This window comes from Lutjanus erythropterus, chromosome 6, assembly GCF_056507025.1.
Source record: "Lutjanus erythropterus isolate fLutEry1 chromosome 6, fLutEry1.hap2, whole genome shotgun sequence".
NCBI classification, from domain to species: Eukaryota; Metazoa; Chordata; class Actinopteri; order Lutjaniformes; family Lutjanidae; genus Lutjanus; species Lutjanus erythropterus.
The window spans coordinates 13,197,932-13,217,719 of NC_139322.1; the positions used below are offsets into that span (position 1 = coordinate 13,197,932).

The window sequence follows — 19,788 nt, forward strand, 5'->3', positions numbered from 1 at the left end:
ACTGCTGTGGACAGGGTCAGCAGCAACACGTATAAGCTATATTTAGAATATTTTCACCACCTTACCTTGTCATCAGAGAGCCTTTTCTATTTCTCTGTCTCTCTTTCTGTCTCTCTCTCTCTCAAAAAACTCTTGCGAGATTTGTACTTGTTGTTTCTGTTAAATGATTAATCTCTCGCAATCTTCTAAGACATGACCACTTTTCTTCTGTCTATACTGTGCACCCCCTTTTGGCAGTTATAATTTTTTTAAAGTCCGAGATCTGCTATCAGTGATTGATTAATGCCACAGAGACAGAGACTCCTTTAATTATGGAACTATTTTTTAAGACTTTCTAAGTGCAGCTGGTTGTCGATGTCATTCAGTGCCATGTTGGTTTTGACTGATAACAGACAATGTCATTAATAACAAGCTGCTATAAAAGCAATTATGGGTGAAAAAACCCAAAACACACAACCCGCTGATGAGGAAAGTCAACAGATCATACACACACTGTACAGAGGGACAGAAACAGAGAGACCTTGATGTGCGTGCAAGAGAGAGGTGTAGGTGTGTGTGGATGTGTGTGCATTGATGTCACAGGATTGAGAAAACGCTCTTGTGACATTTGGCAAAATGTTAAGTTCATAATTAATTCATATTGGTTCATATGCTGTAGGTAAAACATTTGACTGGATATTATTAGTTTCCTCTATGCAGTTGCTGCTTGGATTATTATCGTGACTGTATGAGTGGTAAAACTGTCATCATGTTGCTTGTTTTGTGTAAAATGAGATGCGTGTGACATTTTGGCCTCTGGGGTTTATGTTTTGTTTCAGTTATTCTTTGGAATAATCACAACATGTTTTATTACAGCTAAAGAATATTAAGTTTGCGAAAGAGATTTTATTATTTCTAACAATAACCTTTTAAAAGTTTGTAGTGTCTGTGGATTATACTTTCAATATTAACTATTCATTTCATGGATATCAGATAACATTTCATTTGAACAATGAATTTGTTTTCAGCTTTTCGGAGGAGGGAGAAAGTTTTTACAGACAGCTGTGAGTTTATCTAACAAAACTTCATCTAAAAGTCACACAATTCCCAATTCTAGACCTCCTTTACAACCACTGAACTTTGCACTGAGTGGTATGTTTTCACTCTTCCCTCTGTCAAATTGTAGAAGAGGATGTTTTTTTGTTTACACAATAAAAATGTCTGCAATAAGATGAGCAGCTCTTCAATAACACACTGGTGAGTTAAACTCATGCACTCTAGGGGAGCAGATTTAAATGGATGAACAGCAGCAACTGAAAGCAAAAAAAAATTTGTTTTCAGCAGACAGAAGTGGAGAGACGACAGCCTTCCCACGACAGAGTGAGTCACAGCAGAGGAAAAAACAATGCAACAAACAAGAACGTGTCGGAAAGAGTTACAGGGGGGCAGACGAAGAGTGCATGGGAAAAATTAGCAAGAACAAACACAAAGTAGACCTCTCTTTAATCTGTGTTGTACATCGTCTGTACGCAGGCAGGTTTATTCCTGTCTTAGCGTAGTCATCAGACTGGATTCAGTCAATGTTACAGCTTCATTCAGGGCTGAACTGAAACTCTTACAGTTTGTTGTGTAAAAGAGAGCCTCAAGGTTAACACAGAAAATGTTGTAAATCTACTAAAAGGCCAGCTTTCTGTGTAAAACAATGATTAGGCGTCCACTCACACCGGAAACAAACCATTTGTTTTAACTTAAAACCGTTACTGTCAGGGCTGCCTTGAAATTTTAAGTTGACTGAATTTGAAAACACAACTTGGGGTGAGTTTATAAAGATCAAATAACTTGATATTAATTCAGTTCAAACAATTTGAAGAAATATGATTTCCTTTCACATTTGCCCTGATTGAAAATTCGGTTTAGACTTAAAATTGTATTAGAGACACACAGCAAATTTCCATCGTATGTGTTTTCCTCAAACTATAAAAAGGAAAGTCTCAGGAAAGTTCTCACTCTCACAGAATGCATGCTGGGAAGCCTGCTAATATGCTGACCATGTTTCTTTAGAAACTGAATTTACTGAGTTGATTAAACTCTGTACAGTACAGTCATTCAACTCATCATTTCAAGTCAAAAGCTTCAAGTTAGAAGAACTTATGTTTATAAGTTCTGAAGTGATCTGAAAATAAATGAGAATTTTTATGATTAATTGACTGGAATAAATAAAACATCAATATTTATGTTAAGTTAAAGAGAAAAGATGAGCTGATTTCATTAAATTTTTGTGTGATTTTTTTTATACAGTGCACTATATTTCAAACTCTGAGATGGAAGAAACGTGGAACCAAAGTTCCTATGCGTTTCTTTGACAAGCATCTCTGTTTCCATTCTGTCTGTTTTTTTGGTGAGAATAAGACCATGAGGACAGGACAGTGTGGGCAGGGTGCTGGCTGTTGTTTGGCGACAAATGGGAGGGGTAGATGGGAAAGCAGAGGGAGGGAGGTGACAGAGTTGGCAGGGCGGACCCCGCTCAGGCTGGGTGATGCAAATAGCCCCGCAGTCAAAGCTGCCTTCCTCGCCTACCTGCCTGCCAGCCGCTGTTTCATAATCTCTGTTGACGACAGGGCCCCAGTTTGGAGAAGCAGCAGGAGTAGCGGTGTAGGAAGCTAAACAATGTACTGCTGTGGCCAGGGTCAAGTAATTATTATCAGTATTTAAGTGTATGCTTTATTTAGAATATTTTCACCACTTTACCTTACTGTCAGACAGCTTTTCTGATGGGAACTAACTGTTGTATCAGTCAAATATATAATATAATATAAATACACTTATGTATTTTAAAGAGCTACTTAAGACTATGGACAACTTAAAAAAAAATGTGAAGTATCCCTTTAATGACACTCTACATTTCAGAGTTCACACTAGACTTTTTTTTTTCCAATATAGCCTTTCATATTCAAGAATTCTGGGTATACAGAACAACTGCCATAAATAGCCATTTAATAGCTAGTAGTAGTGCTCTGTTTGTTAAAGTATTGATCACCTATGATTTAATAATAGTGGCTCGTTTCAGCTCTACGATGGCAAGTTTACTCACATTAGTCTACGATAACTGATCAAACGATCAAAATGAATCATTTTATCATATAGAAACTGTATCGCAAAGGTCAGACCAGATGACGGCTCACTCTCTCTCTCTCTCTCTGTCCGTCTGTCTGTCTTGTGACTTTTGCACTGCCACTTTTGGCCGCGCCAATTCAAACTGTGCCGCACTGATTTGCATTTCCATTAAAGCTTTTATCGCGTCGAGCTGTGCAGAGTCACGCCCGAGACGGACCTACTCTGGAGTGGGGCCAAAGCGAACCCGATCAGCCTTCATGCGGGCTGCGGTGACGTCTTGCCGACTGCGGTCAACTATCTGTTGTGATACTCAGCTCACGTGTGTTCAGGAGAGCAGAGAAAAAGACGTCAAATAATTCACTTTGATTATTTTTAAATTTGCTATTTTTGCATGGATTTCCTCCGGGTGCTCTGGTTTTCCCGACAATCAAAAACATGTATGCTTGGTCAGTTCTGCAGTCAGTACCCCTGACCAATTTCTGGCTTAGAACTGGATTTGGTCCCCGGTGCTGCACAGTGGACACCCACTGCTCCTAAAAAATTTATACCTTCACTGTTGTGTCAATTTTTCCCTGTGGTAACAAAAACAGTATGGAATATCTATATTTTTCAAGCAACTGTATCGCAGTACAGTACAGTGTATGGACTTAGAGATAATAGCAACACATTCTACCTTGAACTGAAACGTTTCAGCTCTGGTAGAAGGTCCGCTCACTATGATACCAATGAGCCTCAGCTACCAATGCTGCAGAGAAGAAGCCACAAATCTGAGCTAAAGAAAACTCAAAATGATTCACAGTTTTCGAATGCATCCCAAATTAAACCAAATCCCAAAAGTAAAACTGATCTAACCTGCTGAATTTATCGTCAGGTTTCTACAAAGTGTAATAATCAGGTTCAGCCTGCCGATAAAGGTGCATGCAACTGAATTTTAAGTTCTGTGATTGGATATTTCTCTCCAAAATGCTCAAGACTCTCCATATGTTTGATGTACTTGTACCTTTGACTTTTTATAGGAAAAAGCAAGTTTTTTTTTTTTTTTTAAACACAGTTGCTTAACTTTTGTACTTATGATTCAAACAGGAGCATTTCATGCTCCTCCAAGTCTCAGAAGTGCTCCAGCTGCCAGTCACAGAACATTTATCTGTGGTTACTTTTTTACTTTAATTCTTTGAGGAAGTATTCAGTACCCTCCTGCCCCTGCTCATCTTCATCCTGTCTAGTTTTTCTTCCTGGAACTGGACTCTCCCTCCTCCTCCTCTCTTACTGACCTCCCTCTGCACACAATCACTCCCTGCTATCTGTGCAACAACGGCGGCGTGTCTGCAGAAACATGTGTGAGGCTGCACGTGAACGAAAGAGAGAGTGTGGTTTGGTTAAGTCTGGGTACATTTGTGTGCGTGTGTGTCTGTGGCTGTTGTCACCTGCAGACAGGGGTAAAAGATTAATGCTCTCTTTCAGCCTCTGTGGCAGGTAGAGCACAAAGAATAATTTGATTTCTCCTCCTGTCTCCCTGCTGTCTTCCCACTCTTCATTTTCTCATCTGCCTGAAAATCAGCCGCTCAACCCTCTTTGTTTCCCTCTTGTTACCGCCAACACCACCGCTCTTTCCTCCTAAACTATTCCAAAATCCAAAAGCTCAAACACAAAACACCTCCATAAAACATTTGCTTCAAAAAAAACAACAAAAAAAAAAACACACACACACACACACACTGTTCTCTGCGTTCAGGTCAGGAGGATGTTGCAAGAATGTGGCAACAACAAGAAACTGTCTCTGGCAAACCGCTCAACCTAAACCCAGCAGGCCGTTACCATGCCAACCATATGGGATGTTAGCCCACCTTGTGACGGCGCCCGAGATGATGGACGATCAGATCCCCCCTCCCCACACTCTGGGGGTGTGGTCCTATGTGGGCTGGTCAATGGAGTCTGGAGAAGAAAAAACACACAAAAAAGTTTAACAATCGTCCTCAGCAGTGCATGTTCTGTTCATTATGGTGATATTAATGAATAACAAGCGGCATTATTAATCAGCGGCCTGGAGACACATGCACAGGAAGCTGCATTAACGGCTTAATGAGCAGAAGGAACTGTGAGGGAGCCGTGCCTCGCTATGTGCTTTTGTCTTCATTACTGCTGCACGCGTACGGAGCAAACACACCACCACGACCGCGGCTCCTGTGTGCATTTGCATCAACACACACACACACACACACACACACACACACACACACACACACACACACACACACACACACACACACAGACTGCTCCCACAGCCAGACCAACTGCACACATGAATACACACACATGCACACACATATTCACGTGAAAAGGGATGTTGAGACACAAGTTTTACAGGAAGCCAAACGGTCGAAACCTGAAAGTGACGACAGCATGTGATCCACAATTCAGCCACTTACTCGAACTGTAACAGGTTAGGGCTGGAAGGTGTGGACAAAAATCAAATATTACCATATACATCTTGATATACACATTTTCCCAAGAACAGTGTGGTGCGGGGACCAGCGGGGGTCCTTGAGTGGGTTGAAGGAGGCCTCCAGCAACAGGAGGAATATTTGAATTTCATCTCATTTTTTTGGAAGTAGGTCATCTGTTGTAGTGTACATTTACTTTTTAACTATACTCTTTTTTATAATACTTGCATCCTCCATCTCAGCGTTATAGGTGTTTTTACACTATTATGTGTACCACTGTTGTATATATTGTTGTAAATATTTTTATACCTCTTTTTTTTTTAATTTCCATATTCTCTCTATGCTCATATACTTCTATTCTTGAATGGGAGCAACTGCAATGCAAACAATTTCCCCCCTTGGGATTAATAAAGTATTTCTGATTCTGACTCCAATTGCTGGTAGACCAGGCCCCGCCTCTTTTTTTGCCCATCCTAAGGCAACCCTCCCAATTTATCCAGGCTTGGGACTGGAGATTTGGGAATGTGCTAGCTTATGCAAATCGGGGTTCAGTGTCCAGTGTTCAGTGCTGGCCTGGACGAAAGACGACCAGTGTGAAAGAAAAGCTACAAGTGGTCTTACATCGCACCGTGAAAGAGGTTAAAAGATGGCTGTTCTCACGGTATTGCAACAAAAGATAACCTGGGACAAAACTCTGACAGTATCAGAAATTTAGGGCAACATCTCACAATGTGTTATGACCTACATCTACTAACAGCCAATAGGAATGCACAAATGTACTTTTATGTATGCTATATTGGTCATACAACTAACCTGATGGCATACCCAAGTTCATTAGATCAAAACCTTATAAGATTAGTAAAATCTCTCAGTCTGCAGGAGGCTTTAAGACAAAATCCTCTCAAGCTGATTTGTGATATGTGATCTAAAGTGCATCTCTTGTGACTGTCTTTGACATGACAAAGTTTGGAAAGGGCTGCTCTAAAATAACTGCACTAAATACTGTGAATTCTCAAATAGGGCAAATGTGACAAAAAGAAGACGATGCATTGCTGTCAATTAAACTACTTAACTAAACCAACAGACAGGGTTGGAAAAAATGAAATATCACAATATTTTTGACATAAGATCAATATTGCAACAATGTAGCAGGTATGACTTCTGATACTTTCACAAAACACAATGAGATTTTTGATAATCATCAGTAATGTGGAAAAATAACTAGGTGGGTAAAGTCAATAATAGAACAGCAGAAAATTACAGCACTTTACTGTAATGAATATCACAATATAACAATGTTCAAAATCCAAAATATCTTGTCTCATATCATGAGATTGATAGAATATTGATACACTGCCCAGCCCTATAACAGGCAAAATCAGAAAATCTTTTGCACTAAACGTGCACTCAAGATCCATACAGCCTGAAATAAACGTCAGGCCTTTATTGGCAAATATCTCCCATCATGCTTTGTGGACCCTGAGCAAGAGTACAAAAACAGACTATTAGGCTAAATCACCGCTCTAATCCCAAAAGCACATAATAGGCTAATTTGTGTCCATTTAGATCCAGATAAGAAACAATGTGTGTGTGTGTGTGTGTGTGTGTGTGTTTTGGCCACGCTGCTGAGTTGTTGTAGTAGCTCAAGTGTTCTGTCTGAACAATCATAAGAGAGTATCCCGTGGGGGTAAAGAGTGCGTAACCATGGAGAACGCTGGGCGTTTCCATGACACCCTGTCATCAGTGAAGCACGCCGCCAGGATGTCTCATGTTCATCTGTCACTGTGCCTCCGTGTGTGTGTGTGTGTGTGTGTGTGTGTGTGAGATAGAGAGATACAGACTGTAGGTTTACTTTCATTTTTATTAGGAGGATGTGTGAGAACGCTGTCGTGTCAGAGCACACGTTTCCAAGCAAATATCTGAGTTCAGGACACGCCTACATGAGCGTGTGTGTGTTAGTATGGCTGACCTCATGCCTGGCATGCCTATGTTGTGTATATTTACATGTGTGTGTATGTGTGTGTATGTGTGTGTGTTCACCGTCAGCGACCTGACCGCTGGCTGCACCCATGATTGGGAGCAGATGGGGGCTGTCTGTGTGTGTGTGTTGGGAGGAAGGAGGCAGAAGAGGAGGAGGAGGAAGAGGGGGGGGTCGGGTGCTCTAGTTTAGGTGATGTATGGACTCTCACACACCAACAAAGACCCTCCTTCAACCGATGTGTTTCCTATTAATTGAAAGGGGAGAAAAATAGAGCCCGAGAACTCCGACTGCTTAAGCGGGAAGAATTTATAGCTCAGCTGTGACAAAGTGCAGAGGTGGCAAAAGTACAAAAAAAAAAAAACTGGTAAAAGTAGAAGTACTGATTCAACGTCTTTACTCAAGTAAAAGTGAAAAAGTACAGGCTCTGAAAAGCACTTTAAGTCACTTTCTAAGGGATATATCTCCTGGCTGTTTCTGTGCAAAACTAATTGAACCTCACCTTTTCTCAATGTTCGAGCCTCCCTCTGTCTGTTTGTTCCATTTTTTTTCTTTTTGGGTCTTGTTCCATATATCTGTTGTTTTCATTTCTTTTCATTTGTATTTTACATAATTTTTGTCTTGTTACATGTTGTTCATTGTTTTCCTTGACAGGCCTTTTTAGGTCTTTCACAAAATGTTCATTTTTTTGTTTTAGTACATATTTTACATAGTTTTCTTTTTGTTACGTTGTTTTCATCTTGTTACATATTATACATTGTTTTCATTATTTTTGTCTTGTTACATATTATACATTGTTTTCATTATTTTTGTCTTGTTACATATTATACATTGTTTTCATTATTTTTGTCTTGTTACATATTATACATTGTTTTCCTCTTGTTATGTTGTTTTCGTCTTGTTACATCTTTTTCATCTTGTTATGTCTGTCATATGTGATATGCACCAAGGTTCATCTATGTGTTATTGTTCCATCTATTTAGGCAGAAATCGGTCTTGATGCTAAGAAGGTGGCACACAATGATTCAAAATAAAAATAATCAATAATTCCCCTCAAATGCATTATGAGTAACATGAGCCTGTTTTGAAAATGTAAGGAGTGGAAAGTACAGATGTGTTCAGATGAAGGGAGTAAAAGTAAAAAGTTGTCAGAAAAATAAATACTCAAGTACAGACACCTGAAAATTCTACTAAGGTAAAGTAACAGAGTATTTGTACTTAGTACTTCCCACCTCTGACAAAGAAAGAGAAAAAACGAGTCCACACTGTGCATGGGCAGGGACAGGAAAGCCTTCAGAGTGATCATTACCGCTCTTTGTGCTCACTCTGACACAGCCATGAAAACCAGAGTGAACAAAATGGTAGTTAACGGCATGTGGTGCTGCTCATACCGGCGTAAAGCCTTGAATATAAAAGCGGTGTGAATGAGCTCAAGATGCAGAGGTTGAGTCTATGGAGTAATGTTAAGCTCGCAGTCGCAGAGGCCTTTTTACAGTCCGCTCTCCTCCTCCTCCTCCTCCTCCTCCTCTGCGCACGTGTCTGTTTATCTTGCTGTTGCTCTTCAATTACTCCTCACCAGACAGCTAAACAAGCCCTCAACCTTTTACTGTATGAATGTTTGGGGTGCTTGTTGTGCTTCATGGCTGCACTTGAGCAACACAATAAATATCTTTACACAACGGCATCTTACTCTTGTTAAAGCAACACGGTTTAAAGGATGCAATAAAGATGCAGCCAGAGTTCACGTTTTACTGTGGATGTTCGTACAGAAGCCGTTGACTTCATGAACTCGAACGGCTCAGTGTGTCATAAACAGTTCAGGGGAGATGTCGTAAGTAAGAATCTTATCTCAGTGACAATTTGTGACAGTGCAACACTCTCAGAGAAGCTGATTAAACTCAGTGGTCAGTTTGTTGTGACTTTTGAGATTTCTTCCTCTTTCCATGTTATATTGTACATGACGATGAAGAATTTGGGCCTTTTTGTCCCAAAGTTTACTTGCAGTCGCAGAAAAAATGCGAAAAAAGGAAAAAAAGGAGTTTCAGTAGTTAAAGGCAGCATGTGCTTAAATGTATGTGTGTAAATGACGCCCACCTGCAGAGCAGCCCCTGCAGAACAGGTGGCAAAAATAAAACAAAATACAACAAAAACTGCCCAAGTTAGACACGTTGGGTAGGGAATCATGCAAAAGTGTGGGAACATTTTGAGCGTGTAAAGGACTCATGCCACCACACTTCAAATAATCTGAAATGCCCCATTAGTATGTTGGTGCATCGGCCAAAAACAAGCTCAAACATGCATTGCGGTGCTGGGAAAGCGTCAATATCATGATAATCCATGTCAGGCACAGGAAAAACAGCATTACACACAGACTGGAAGGGACTTGTGGAAATATTTGCTTAACAAATCCATAAGGTATGGTTTAAAATTGTCAGATTGTCTCATTCACTAGTTTTACAATTGAGCCCATGAACTGAATAAACAACAATTAAAGCAAAACCTGTATGCTCCAGTTTCCTTCTGGCCTCGTCCACCCATGGACGGTGTTCTAAACTGACCGGTCCTCCTTTGACGGCAGCGGTCCTCACGCTTGAAGCACAACATAAACCAGCAGTCCTGCACCTTCATTGAGCTGTATTATTGTGTTGTATTGTGAAGTGTTTCTGTCACTTGATCTGAATGCAGGCACGTGCCGAGTAAAAACAGATCATAAAGGAATGGACACTTTCTCAGCTTGTGTGTTGGTGATGAGTGTAAAGTTGCACACAGCCAAGAAACAGACCTGATAAGATAAAGATGGTAAAAACACACACACACACACACACACACACACACACACACACACACACACACACTCCCTCTTCTGTTATCTTTAGCTGAACCAGGAAGAAAACTGAGAACCACATGTGGAACAAAGTGTGTTTATGTCATTGTTAGTGAGAAAGACAACATTTTCCTGTTGGGTAACAAAGTCCATTTGCATCTGGACTCGTATGAGACAAATCAGTCAGACTGTGACATTTTATAAGCAGGAGATCTGAGGCAGTAAACTAGATCACATTCTTTCACAGCAAACTCACTGCAAATACAGTCGTTTCTGGCGGTCCACTGCAGATAAAAGACCTCGGATAGAAGTCTTCACAGCAGACATGTGGGCTCAAATCACAAATCAGCTTGGGTCAAAAAATGTGATGACTTTAGACTTGACAAAATCAAAAGAAAAACTTGCAACTCGCCTTGGACTTCAACACCAATGACTCCAAAATCTTCACTTGGACTTCTGACTTGAAAATAGTTGATACCTTGCCCACAAAAGCATGTCATGAATCAGTTAATTTCCCTTCAATTCCTGAGTGAACTAAAGTTAATGCTTTTCATTTCCAGCAAGTCAACACTTATTTCCCCAGACGCACTTTGTTTGAAACTATCTGACAGCATCGAATCAAGTTGGATTTTTGTGAGGAGTGCATTAAGTCCCGTTTAGGACTCCAAACTCAAAGTTTAGAACTTGGGACATGACTTGGAACTTGTAAGTCTCGACTTTGGACTGTAAACTCGGGACTTGCCTGTTTGGACTTGGGACTAGAAAATGAACCCGAGCCCACCATGCACAAATTAATCTTTGAAATAAAAAAAAGACCTGATTCAACAAACTGACACAAACATCCATCACCTGTGACACCCTGATAAGATCCAACATGGACCCTATCAGATTGAGGATAGGTTGAAAAAAAAAAAAAAAATCAGTCGACTCAGGAATTGAAGGGAAATTAACTGATTCTGCAATAACCTAACTTGCCAGACAGCTTGTTACACAGAACTGTCAATGTTGGCAGCTGTTTGGAAAAGGGCAGGCATTTTCAAAAAAGTTCCTGGCAGGTGACTGGGTGAATCATGAGTATATCATTATCTGTCATGGGCTAACTTCAACTAATCAGATCAACAAACCATATGTCTGCAGGGAGAAGATTGAAAACTTGTTTTCCAAAGCCTTCGATGAAGAAATAAGTAAGCAGTTCTGCTTAGGGTTGGACCATCAATCATGATGGCTTGGAGTCATCGAACACTGAGCCCTCAACTATCATAACACTGTGATTTATAAGCATTGAGGTGTGTCCCCTAAGAGTTGTCATAGAGTTGTTGTCTAAGTTATGTTTTTGACACGTGGGAGAGAAAATAATAAGAACCTGTTTCAGCTGTTTGTCACATTACATCACCGTGTCGTGTTTATTATTTTCTTATTAAATGAACTTAGTTATGGACATGTGGTGCTGAGAAGAAGACCCTTTTATCGTCCATTACGATATTTTACTCAATTAGATAGACATTACCCTGCCTTAGTTCTACTATAACTATCACTTCTTGTTGTTGCCAGACCTAAACCAAGTCTGCAGCTGACAGTACTTCCTCATATGATTATGATGGAGCCACACCGCTGTGGTTCATCCACAAGAGCTTTCCTCGCGAGGTAAAGGTCAGTTACACAAGATTTAAAAAAAACTGGAAAGCTGTTGTTTTGCAGTCACAAGGTAAAGAGTTGAAATGTGGCGTTTATGTTACAGAGTACTCTTAACAGGAATGTGTGTTTGGCTTGAATGCAGCACATAGCACCAAGGTTCCAAGGATCTTGAATGGAACCAGTGCTTATTTGGTAGGAAAGGGCCCAGAGAGAACCTGCGACGACCTTCAACTTGTGAGTCGTGGCCATGGCCAGAAAACACAAGTCCAAAGTTTCTCAAAATATTCAAACAAGAAAATCCCCCAACATTGAAAAAAGAAAAGGAAAAAAATGTGTGCAGCCTTTTATATGAGATTGTTGTTGACTAGTTGACCGACTGTATTGGAAGGTGGTAATCAAGGCTTTATCTGGCTCTGCTAAAGCCACCCTGCACACAAAACTGCAACCAAAACCAATTACGGCACTTCTTTTTGGTTGTAAACCCACCATTAGGCATGAATGCCTCGGGTTGGAGCTCAATAACATTTTATTGAATCTGAATCCGGCATAAAATCCTCTTATTAGATCCAAATCCTTCTGAATCCCTTATCAAATCTGATTAGGTTTAACTTGCAACATTTGCAATTAACTAAAGTTATAAATAACTAAAACTCTAAGTTTTACTTTAGATCTATAATCACCTTTTGTTGACTGAGAGGACAGAAACTGTGCAGTTTTTATTCACAGCCTAATTAATGTTCACAACCTGTGGCTGCAATCTGAGAATGAGATGAGCAGCAGGAGATATGAAATGTTGATTAAATGGATGTGAAACTTTTTCATGACTTATTTAATCCACATTTTGGAAGTCCTGGTTTAAGAATTATTAAACTGTTCAACTGATCAGCTTCAATTATTAATAATGAGCCAAAAACACAAAGTCCACTTGCAGTCATAGAGCAGCGTTTCCTGACAATAGCTTGGAGAGATCACATTAACCAAATGTTTCATTTTGGCCTTTTATCACTTCTGAAAAGAACTAAATAATTTGCTACAGCTGGTAAAATCCATCAACTGTGATCTTTAATTTGAACCAGTGAAGGTTAATGGACTGAAGTAGTGATGGATTGACATTAGTTGATCATATTAGTGTATATGTAAGCCAATACACAATTTGACTTTATTTAGAGGCACTACATAGAGAGCTCTGAAAAAATGATTTTTCAACTGTAAAACTACCAAATGTTCAGTGTGTATTTTGGCCACAATTCTAAAACTAAAACAACAACAGTCAATATGTAGTTATCAGACTTTTTAATCTCTCAAATATATTGATATCAGTATTAGCCTCAAAGAGTCCAGTACTGGTTGAGCTACACTGGTGGGCGATCCGGCCAGAAAAATACAATCATCCGTAATCTAACTTGCATCATTTTTTTCAACTTTGAAATGCCCTAGGCTATAGCCAGACTTAAAATAGCTTCTAATTTTCTCTATTCGCACCATTAAAACACAATATTCGTCACTGCTGGGCAGAAACCTTGGCTGCCCAAAACAATTACTTAATAATAATTACAATAGTCATAATAGTTAATAGCCATCTAGTTGATTACATCAGTCTATTGATTTGTTCACAAAGCGCAGATTTGCTAGTCACTGAGGTTATGTGAAGTTTAAAAGGAAACGTTTGAGGACATGAAATATCGTGACCCCCACGTTTCACCTGAAAAGATTGTCAACGCCTTCGAGATCAATCATGATCGCACACCCTAAGCCTACACTGAAAATGTTTTGTTCCTTGGTCTTTGCTGATAAAAATGTAAAGAGAAACGGTAAACTGTAGCTGTTGTCTGAGCAATAGTAAATATTGGTGTTTTGCCAAATGGGAACCGGATTCAAAATGAAGCCGGCTATCAAAAAAACAACCGTGCACGCGCTAAATTGAGCTTTATTTGAGTAAACTTAAACACACCCTTTAAAAAAACATTTGTGTCCAGCCAAAAGGATGTGTGCCTTTAAGAAACATCTTCAGGCGACTGATACTCAGATGAAACTCAGGCACATCCTCGTTGTTTCTTTGTGAGCTTTAATCTTTTCCCTCTATTCGCCCTCTTCGTCTTACTGCCTCTTTTTTTTATGGCAGGATTTTTCTCTCCATGTGTCTGTCTTCTGTAATGACTGAATAAGAGAAATTGTGACCGCCGGCCAGCATACACAACGGCACAGTGAAGAACGCATAAAAGTACATTGTGTGGAAGTGTGAGTGTGTGTACTCCGGGTAACTCCGCTTTAGTTTTGCTTTGCCCCGTCCCCTCCAACAAATCCAGCACTCACACTGGAGCAAAATAGGAGCCAAGCCACATCTTGGCACCTTGCCTCCCCTTAAACAAATCAGACCACAGAGGCTAATAAAAAACTCCACGTCCAAAGCTCGCCTCCACAGACGAGGGGGTACCAAAGAGGGGAGCCATTCTCAGCTACCCCGCTCCGTCGACAATGAACTCGTACACGACCAAGCTCCGCTTTTCAGCTCGGACAAAAAGTGCCAGTCTCTCCGCTGTCTCCATCCTCCCTACCCCCTTTTCTTGGCTGTTAAATGGTGCTTTGATGTGATATTGTTCTTAACTAGACTCGCTAAAAAAAACACACTCATTGAAAACAAATTGCTTCTTAGTTCAGTGACAAAGTGAGAGTGAACTTTCCATCTTTAGACCAATTACCGCTATCATAGCACACAGCCTGCTGCTTCAAACTTCACACTTCAGAGAGGGATAAGAGGGGGTGGAGGAGGATGAGGAAAAGCAGAGGGAAAGCGTCTGGCTCAGGGCAGAAATAGGCCAGGCAGGTCTAAAAACTAAAACTCATCCAGCCATCCAGGGTGTGTCTGCTGTAGGCTGCCATCAAACATGCATTTACATATTCAAAAGAGGAAACAGCCGTTTGCATGAGTCATCCTTTCCAAGAAGGTAGAGGAAAACCAAACTCACAGCACACTGAATGCACCACGCTATAGTGTTAAAGTCCACAACAATGAATGTGCAGACACACACTGACTAAACTCCCAGAGAAGGCAAAGTGTTAAAAAAGAAGCAGCCATAAAAAAAAAAGAAATGAAAGAAAAATTATTGCATCAGGTTTTTGTAATAATAGCTCAAGGCCACTTTAAAATGACTTTACGGTGCAACATCTGTTTTGAGTACAGGCTGACACTCAATGTAATAAAACTGGCAATTTTCTTCTCGAAGAATTCACGGAGTATCAAATACTGTAAGACCACGTTTGAAGATCAAAAAATGAGGGGATCACTGCACACACGCACCACGAGTCCTCAACACTGCTTTATTTCTGTTTATATTCTTATTTCACCTGATGAACACGGTCGTCTACAACTAAAAAGACAAATTTTGAGCCACCTGACTGGGGTTATCTATGGCCTTCTGAGCCCATAAAACTTGTCTATCCCTGTTATTTGGTCCAAAATGGCACAAATACACAGATAATATGGATACACAGTATACAGAGCCTAAAAACTGCAGTTCCTTGAATGGCTCCCCATATTGAAATGGCCAAAGTGACAGCAGAAATAAACATGTTTACAGCCTCATACAAACAACAGTTTTGGTCTTTATAGCTAAATTTTCCTATTCAGAAAAACTGTATAAGGGTGAACTGTTACATAACTCACCTGTTTAAATGATATAATGCATAATTAAGGGCGTGTCCACTTTGAATGGCAGGTGTGTACTGTCACAGACGGGCAACCGCCTCATTCAGTTCCCTCAGCTCCACTCATGCTCAACTCTTTGCCCTTTTTTGAGGCTGGGAGTTCGCCGAGTCAGACGCTACCAAGACGGTGACGGCCAGAACCACCACACCGTGAGCTTCAAATGGCTCTTCAGAAAACTACAGGTGACGTCATGGACGCTCCATCCACTAATTATTATTCAGTCTACGCAGTAGACAATCATCTCCTGTGTTCTGTGGTGTAAAATTACTCTTTTTTGCCAAAGGAGTTGGGGTTGCTTTGGAGAGAGCGATACAATGACTTATATAACTGCGGTTTCCCTTCTGGTAGTGAGGTAAAGTGGTGACAATGCTAATGACCTTTTATTAGGTGGCTAAAATACATTTTTCTGCTGACTCTGTCCACAGCAGTTCATTGCTTATTTTCCAACACTGGTGCTCCTGCTGCTTCTCCAAGCTTGGGGCGTGTCGACCACCATCTTCAGTAGGTAATACACTGACTATGGATAAGTACCTCACACAACCTCAATTTAAAAAGAAAAAAAAAACTGAACCATTGATTTAATGTATATAACGGGTTTTGCCTGATGTAAAGCATAGCAGTATTAAATTTAAAAATTCAGAAAATAATATTTTGTTATTAATATCATTGTCATGGACTGACTTTTCTACCATATCACCCAGCCCTGGTGTTCACTTAAAAATATGGAAAGCAATATCACAGCAGGGATTTAGGACTCATAGCTTGATCTGCATGGAAAATACATGTTTCTTATTGATTGACAGGTGTCAATTAAAATCATATATTTAATCCAGTGGTGAGAAATGACGTAAACATGAGCTTAATGGACTACAAACTTCTTTAAAAGCATCTCTTTTCTTCTTTGGTTAGTGGCCAGGTGCCATTAATTTTGAAATGTCCTGAAATAGAAATAATGGACTTGCTGGAAGAAATACCACTCTACTTCACATTGTGGTATTCTTCAGCTACACTTTCTCCATTATTTTCTTGTAGTGTGACATTAAGTTGGGTGTTGATGGGGTCATATACAGACGGATGACAAATTAAAGAAAACAACAACAAAGTGTTCAGAACAGCTCCGGTGTTCAAACCTGCATATGCATTTCTTATGTTGCTCAATTCATTAAGTCAGGTTTTTGCTTTAATTTGAACCCATTAGTACATGATATATGTAAATATATTTCTTATTTTTCTGTGTCAAAACACCATGAATCTGAAACGCATGCAATGTCTGTGCCTTTGAGTTTAACATCAACCAAGCTGCTCACAGTGTTAATGTTGACACTATGTTTGTGTGTTATTGTATTTTAAATGCAATTTTAACATTTTCTTAATGTCTTATATTTTACATATTTCTGGGCCCATGTAAAGTACTTTGAATCGCCTCGTGTCTGAATGGTGCTAAATAAACTTGCCTTGTTTCCTTCATGCAGAGGTGGGACCAAGTCATTGATTTGTAGGTCGGAAACAAGTCTCAAGTATCTGCACTCAAGTCCCAAGTCGAGACAGGCAAGTCCTGAATCAAGTCCCAAGTCCTAAACTTTGAGTTTTTAAACCTAAACAGGTCATAACTCACTGTTCACCAAATGTCTTGCCATTTTAATAAAAGTCTCAGCCCTCTGTTACAAGATGTTGTGTCCCTGTCTGTAATTTTTTACCCACTCATTTTGCACTTAATTTTTTCACGTCAAAGTTTTTGCACACAAACAAATTATCTTTGGTATTATTTTTTCCAGCTGGAGCTCAGTAATGTAACTTTAGTTCTTCATGGTTCACTCACACTGCGGCTTGATTGGATGCTGTCAGGTTGGTTAAAACAAAGTGGAACTGGGAATTATGCGTCCATTTGCTGGTAATGAATAGCATTAACATGAGTTAATTCAGGAAATGAAGTGAAATTAATTGATTCGTTGCAGTTTTTACATAACATACGTTTCAATCTTTGGGCTTGGGTGAAGGTATCAAGTATTTTCACATCAAAAGGCTCAAGTCCAACTGAAGTCACAAATCACCGGTGCTGTCATCCAAGTCTAGTTGCAAGTCTTTTTTTTTTTAATGTATCACGTTGAGCCTAATGTCATCAAATTTGTGACTCAAGTTTAACTGGAGTCCAAGTCATGCGACTCGTGTCCACACATCTGCCTTCATGAACTCCAGTAACATGAGCTGCTCAGTAAATGAGGGATGACAGAGATCATTAAAAAGCGTTGCTTAACTGTAATCTTGCATTTCAGTCCAGCCCTGACAAGCACAAATGTGCATGTTGTCAACAACAGCTCATGCTACTTTGTTTGAACCCGGCCACGTGCTAAACATGTGTGCAGAGCAGAGAGAGGGAGGCTACACGAAGGAACGGACGCATTCTTGTGTTGCAAGTGACGACAGTCGTGTTGCAGAGCCGACAAACAGGCCAGATAAGATAAGGACAGTAAACCTCACATGTCCTCTTCTGTCACCTTCAGCTGAACCCGGAAGTAAACTAGCACACGCACGTGGACTGATTCTGTGTGACTTAAGGTGTGTGTTGTGAAGAAATCAAGAACATGTGCGGCAGCGAGTGCAACATGGATCAAACTCACTGTCGAACATGCTTGCATAGTCAAGCAGAGAACTGGGTTAAATAAAACGCCTCATTGGAAGCCATCAATTATGCAGGAGCTGTGCATTATCATAACATAAAGGACCATTTCTGTGAGTTAATTAACAATGAAGCGAGAGGGAAGGCTGTCATATCCAAGAGCGATGAATGACTGCAGCTTTGGTAAATACTTAAAACATTCTTGTCATCACAAAGAGTAAATTACCTAGTTACAGGCCTCATGGGGCACAGAAAGAAATGCAGTGAGATTGCAGGAAAACAGTTGTCACCTGCTTTTAGTTACCGGTTGTGAAATGAATTAAAAATGAGAGGAAAATGAGACCTCTGTGATTTAACACAGGCACGATGAGGCTGAGGAAGAGGAGGAGGAGGGGGTTTTCTGAACTGTGCACGCCTAATTAGTATAACAGGTCAATCAATAAGACACGCCTCTTCATCTCTAACCCCGCCTCTGATGGTCAATTCTGCTGCCATGGCAACAAATGGGTCCAAAACAAATAAGTGAATTACTGAAAATGTAGTTACTGTGCAATTAAGCATTCTAATACAAAATGCATGAAACCAGGGAGCAATATGAGAAGAAGATGTTTTCCTCCTCATCCTCCTTAATCAAAATCTAAAAATTAAGGCCAGACATGGCAGGTAAAAACATCGCTTTTCATGCTATGGTAAATTTCAAAATATTGGTCCATTTTGCTTTTATAACTGACTTCTTTCAGACTAGGGGTGTTGTAATATACTGGTATTGACAATCACCATGATGATTAAAAAAAAAATGTTGATATTATGATAATAATGCACTTCCAGATCCAGATTATTATTGAAGTTATTGTAGGTTCTTAAATAATTTCAATTTATTTTATTTTTTACTTTCCCTTCCAAATTAATTTGCCAAAAAATGCATGAATTATTCCAGCCACAGTAACTGTAGTGAAAGTCTGATATTGTGACAGCCCTATTTCAGACTAGAGGGAAGAAACATCCAAAATAAATATTTAGGTGCGTTTCCTTTTTTTTAAACTACACTTTGTCAATTTGCAACTGTAGAACTAAATTTGTTAATTTTTGAGATAATTTACTTTTCTTCTTTAGATAAACTTGAATCTTTTAGAAACCAAAAACAAGTTGCAATTAAAAATATTAGACTAAATTATTAATCATTATCAAACTTTAACTTTGCAATATAATGTTTTTGTCTCTAAGTCAAATATTTTTTTTTTTCTAAGAATATAGTAAATTACCTCAAGAATACATTATAGTCCAGCAAAGGTTTTTTGTTTTTTCAAAATTTAATAGTTTATGTTTGATTAAAAACTCAAAATTAGTTGCCTTTAAGTTATAAGTTCTCTCACAGATGGATATACATATATACTGTATATCAAGGTAAAGGATATAATGGTATATGTTGCTTAAGATTTGATTGGACTGTGTTTTTAAAAGTTGTTTTTTTTCTTTCAAATAAAAATGTATGAC

At 39.5% G+C, this 19,788-nt stretch overlaps 1 protein-coding gene across 1 annotated transcript in view; it reads right to left on the reverse strand.

Moving 5' to 3' along the window:
* The window catches only part of LOC146324987 (nuclear receptor coactivator 3-like), a 94,535-nt gene that overhangs the window by 36,881 nt on the left and 37,866 nt on the right, over positions 1 to 19,788 (reverse strand). The window contains exon 2 of the mRNA XM_084720686.1: positions 4,938 to 5,025. The gene's annotated coding sequence lies outside the window, so the exon portion shown is untranslated. The remainder of the gene's footprint in view (positions 1 to 4,937; positions 5,026 to 19,788) is intronic.